Source organism: Labeo rohita, chromosome 10 (assembly GCF_022985175.1).
Source record: "Labeo rohita strain BAU-BD-2019 chromosome 10, IGBB_LRoh.1.0, whole genome shotgun sequence".
NCBI classification, from domain to species: Eukaryota; Metazoa; Chordata; class Actinopteri; order Cypriniformes; family Cyprinidae; genus Labeo; species Labeo rohita.
The window spans coordinates 19,190,897-19,196,896 of record NC_066878.1 but is presented as its reverse complement, the minus strand read 5'-3'; positions in this window follow the sequence as shown (position 1 = coordinate 19,196,896).

Sequence of the window (6,000 nt, the reverse complement as noted above, 5' to 3'; positions counted from 1 at the left end):
GTAAAATGCTGTCAATCAACTATTGTGGGAGTGGCCTCTGTTGGTGTGATGCCACAACGACAGGCATCTGAGAACGGCTCGATTTGAAAAAGGGGATATTATTTTTACAGATTAATTAAAAACCACTACATGGATTTTTATCATTATAGGGTAGATTTGTACATACACTGCCAACACACATTAATGTTCAAACAACATGAAAAAGTGAACTTCCGATGACCCCTTTAAAGACTGAATCTAGTAATACACATATAATTAACTATTCAAAATCTGTATTGGTCCATCTCTGGTAACTTTAAGTTTTTACACAATTTTTAAGTGGAAGATGGATGCATTATTCTTAGTCCTGTTACCAAAACTTTTATGTCTTTTAAAAAGCATGTTTAAAAATGGTTTACAATTTTTTTCATTTTCCCTTCAGGCAGGTATTATTTTAAAGAAATTGTTGGTTTCATGGTCAAAAAAAATTTATCTTAAAAAATCACTATTTATTTACACAAGGTGTAAGTACACAAACCCATTTTATTTTATTTTTTTCATTTTGAACGTGACTCAAACCTCAATCTTATCAATCTTATTCTATGATGCAGTTTATTAAATAATGAGATAAATGAGGTCAGTCGTGGCCTAATGGTTAGAGAGTCGGGCTTGTAACTGAAAGGTTGTGGTTTGAGTCCTAGGTCAAATAACAAAAAACAAATAAATATTAAATATTACATTAAAATTGATATTAAAAATAATAAACTTAACAAATAATGCCTTTTCTGTGGATATTTTTTTTCTTACAGTGCAGCTCACACTCTAACATCATTGTATGTATGATATAGTTGCCACAAGACAGAAATGTCAAGTACATTTTCTGTCATACTTGCAGGAATGTAATATAAAACAACAATGCAGGAACAACCATTTTGTTTTGTCTAGTTAAGTTTTCTCTGGGCAAAAACATTGTCTCACTGTGGACAGAAGGCCAAAACGTTGAGGAAAAAGGTGCATTTTCGAATTTATCTAGATTAATACGGATGTAGCCTAATAATTGTATGTTAATAAATCAGATGATACATATCAGGGTTGGGGTCAATTCAGGAATGAACTCAACAATTCCAATTCAAAGAAGGAAATGGAATTGGAATTGGAATTCAACAACAATTACAGGAAACAGAGTTGGAATTGAATTGGAATTACAGGAAGTGGAATTCCACTGAATTCCGTTTATTTCTGTTTCTGAAGCATTTATTTGTGATTGCATTTAGAGACATACATTTGAACTTTATTTATGATGCTTTACAAATACCAAGTAATGTATGAAATAGAGTTGATCAAATGCAAGTAAATAAAAATGAGAACTGTACATTATGAATTAATAATTGAATGACAGTGGTAAGTTTCTGGATGTACTATACATTCAATATATGATTACCACATAATATATGTCTCAACTCACAAAAAAAATGAGTCATGTTCATTCATGTATTTCATTCACTTTTTATTGCATCGAATTATCATCATTTCCTGAAAATTGTCATCGCTAAGATTGCATCTCTCAGGCCTATATCTCATATATCTCAAGTGGAATTTAGTGGAATTTATATGATTTCAATTCTGTTTCCTGACATTCCAATTCAATTCCAATTCCATTTCCTGTCAGCTGCATGCAATTCCAATTCCATTCCAGGAAGTGAATTGGAATTTACCATTCATTCTCAATTCAATTCATGAATGGCCCCAACCCTGATACATATTACATATACTTACATATACTTATTATTACTCAGTTACTACATATGAATATAAGATATGAGCATATGAGCAACAGGACTGAAAGTAACAGGATTGAGATTTTAGGATAAAATTAGCGAATACATATAATCTAGACACATGGAGTACATGCTAATATTATGAGGATACTCAGCAAATTATAGTGATTTACCACTATTCACCAAAGTTACATCTAAGAAATAATTTAGGCAACAGGACAGTATATTTATATTCATGCTTCCAGCCACCATTGCAAAATCATCAAATATACAGAAAAGAAAATTAGATTAAAATATTTCGGTCATTTCATTGCCTTCAGAAGATCCAGATGTTGTAATGTCCAGTTGAAAAATATGTCTTGGAATTTATTGTGGACTATATTGTGGAATTTTCCCAGTTTCTTATACACTGGGGACATGTACAAATGTGTAACAAGCAGGACTTGTAGGAAGCGTGTAAGATCCAAGTGTGAGCTTTTAATTACAGATCGTAGTCAGACAGGCAGGGTCAGTATCCAGACAAACAGAGTGACGAAGACAACACAATAACGTAATCCACAAAACAGGCAGAGTCCAAAAACCAGGGAGAGCAGTCCAAAAAGTAACAAATAAACAAGGAAAGGAACGATGGCAAAAACTAGACAGAACTATGGAAAAACAAAAGCAAAACTATGATAATAAAACAAAACCGTGGCAATGACAAAAACAGGGCAATGAAAACAGAGAAAACCGCTTGGTAGAGTCCACAAGAGAAAAACAATACTTCGCAAAGTCTGTTTGGAAATGGCCTCCCTTTATGGCCACCAAACAGGAAGTTACCAACGAGGCAGCAGAGGGAGCAGCAACAGTCAGTTCATGGGTAAGGGCTCCCTCTGCTGGCTTGGCGTTACTTGCGGGGCAGGCAAGGCAGGCAGAGCAGGCAGAGCAGACAGGAGCAGAGATATCCACAGTGAAACTAGTGACATCCATAGCAGAGTGGTGTGTTCATGGACGATTTCCTTGGCTGTGGCATGACAGGCAGAGAGTTCATAATAGGCCTTCTTGGCTGTGACATGACAGGCAGAGAGTTCATGATTGGCCTTCTTGACCGTGACGTGGCGGGCACAGTTTTCATGATAGGCCTTCTTGACCGTGACATGACAGGCAGAGGGTTCGTGATAGGCCTCATTGGTCGTGACAGGACAGAGAGAGAGTTCATAGGAGGACGCCGCCCCCATTGGAGGATCCACAGCATAAGCTGACACCTCTCGAGGCATAGGCGTCAATTCTAGGGCAGACGTGGCAGTGAGTTCATAAATGGACGCCACCTCCTTAGGAGGTTCTACAGCGTGTGCTGACACCTCAGGAGGTATAGGCACGAACTCGTGGACAGATGAAGCCTCAGGAGCAGACTTGTGGTCAAATGAGGCCTCTGGGGCAGATTCGTGGACGGACGAGCCCTCTGGACCAGACTCGTGGGCAGACGAGGCCTCTGGACCAGACTCATGGACAGACGAGGCCTCTGAACCAGATTTGTGGACAGACAAGGCCTCTGGGTGGACAGACGAGGCCTCTAGAGCACAGTGTGCAGCCCACACAATGAAAATGGCAACGGCCATTACAGGCAACACAGTAGATGGTGGGATGTCTGTTGGCCTTGAGGGTGTGGATGCTGTGGACTTGTGGCTTGGGAGCGTGGGCTCGGCGTGGCTTGGGAACATGGGCTCTGCATGGCTTGGGGTTTCAGCCGATACGTGAGGTTCTGGTAGGACAGCCGTTTCTTGACTTGACTCATGGAGGTCTGCCGTGACTTGACCTGGCTCGTGCAGTCTAGCTGTGACTTGACTTGGCTCGTGAAGGTCAGCTGTGACTTGACTTGGCTCAGGGAGATCAGCTGTGGCTTGACTTGGCTCATGAAGATCAACTGTGGCTTGGCTTGGCTCAGGGACAACAGCAGCAACTTGACTTGGCTCATGAAGAACAACTGTGGCTTGGCTTGGCTCATGGACGACAGCAGCAACTTGACTTGGCTTGTGAAGATCTGCTGTAACTTGGCTTGGCTCATGAAGATCAGCTGTGACTTGGCTTGGCTCAGGGAAGACAGCAGCAATTTGACTTGGCTCGTGAAGATCTGCTGTAACTTGGCTTGGTTCATGGAAATCAGCTGTGGTTTGATATAACATAGACAACCCACCTGTAACTTGACTTGACTCAGGAACAACATGGCTTGACTCAGAAACAACAGCTGTAACGTGACTTGACTCAGGAACAACAGCTGCGACTTGGCTTGACTCATGGGGAACAGCTGTGACTTGGCTTGACTCATGGGGAACAGCTGTAACTTGGCTTGACTCAGGGGGCACAACTGTGACTTGGCTTGACTCGTAAAGAACAGCTGTATCTTGGCTTGACTCATGGAGGACAGCTGTATCTTGGCTTGACTCATGGAGAACAACAGCTATATCTTGACTTGGCACAGAAAGTGTAGCCCTGACTTGACTTGATACCGGAGGATCAGGCATCACTTGATTTGATTTGGGTGCAGCAGACATGGCGAGATGAGATTTGGATGAGATGATTCTGACTTGATGAGGCTCAGATGGGGCAGCCATTTTGTGAACAGGCTTGGTGATGGCGGCCATCTTGTGAACAGGCTTGGGGATGGCGGCCATCTTGTGAACAGGCTTGGGGATGGCGGCCATCTTGTGGACTGGCTCTGGGATGGCGGCCATCTTGCGGACTGGCTCTGGGATGGCGGCCATCTTGTGAACAGGCTTGGGGATGGCGGCCATCTTGTGAACAGGCTTGGGGATGGCGGCCATCTTGTGGACTGGCTCTGGGATGGCGGCCATCTTGTGGACTGGCTCTGGGATGGCGGCCATCTTGCGGATTGGCTCTGGGATGGCGGCCATCTTGTGGACTGGCTTGGAGATAGCAGCCATCTTGTGAGCTGGTTGTAGGAGGGCGGCCATGACAGGTGCAGACTCTGGACAGGCAGGCATGGCGTGAGCAGGCCCTGGAGCAGCAGGAATGGCGTGAGCAGGCCTTGAAGCGGCAGGAATGGCGTGAGCAGGCCCTGGAGCGGCAGGCATGGCGTGAGCAGGCCCTGGAGTGGCAGGCATGGCGTGAGCAGGCTGTGGCTTGGCAGACGTGACGTGAGCAGGCTGTGGCTTGGCAGACGTGACGTCAGCAGGCTGTGGCTTGGCAGACATGACGTGAGCAGGCTTTGGCTTGGCAGACTTGGTATGAGAAGGCTTTGGCATGATAGTGACAATACCGGACATGACACAAGAGCATTTAGGTGTGGCTGGTACAGGAGGATGGTAGGATTGATCATCGGCGATCCCTACAGTAAATGCTGATCCAGCCAGCAACAGAGCATAGTCAATATAATGGATTAATGACCAGTAGTGGTGATGTCTTGGCAGTTTAACTGAAATGTCCTTGTCCAAGCCAAAAAAGAAAATGTCCTTAAGAAAGCTGTCTTGAAAATCCACCAAGTGACAGAGCTCACAAAAGTCCATAACATATTGTTCAATTGGCCGGTTACCTTGTAGTCATCTCTTACTGAGTCGAACTAGGCGTGATGCTGGGTCCATGGTTTGATCTGTGTAGAAGCCGCTGGATCTTAGGTAGGCGAAGTATTCTGTAACAAGCAGGACTTGTAGGAAGCGTGTAAGATCCAAGTGCGAGCTTTTAATTACAGATCGTAGTCAGACAGGCAGGGTCAGTATCCAGACAAACGGAGTGACGAAGGCAACACAATAACGTAATCCACAAAACAGAGTCCAAAAACCAGGGAGAGCAGTCCAAAAAGTAACAAGTAAACAAGGAAAGGAACGATGGCAAAAACTAGACAGAACTATGGAAAAACAAAAGCAAAACTATGATAATAAAACAAAACCGTGGCAATGACAAAAACAGGGCAATGAAAACAGGGAAAACCGTTTGGTAGAGTCCGCAAGAGCAAAACAATACTTCGCAAAGTCTGTTTGGAAATGGCCTCCCTTTATGGCCACCAAACAGGAAGTTACCAACGAGGCAGCAGAGGGAGCAGCAACAGTCAGTTCATGGGTAAGGGCTCCCTCTGCTGGCTTGGCGTTACAAAATGCTATATTCATTAATTATATATTTTAAATTTGCAGTTATATTAAAGTGCGGGACACTTTGCTTAATAATAAAATGTATTTTATATATATTTTATATATATAATAATATTTTTATGTATATTTGTACATATAATATCCTGGGGACAGAAATGGCT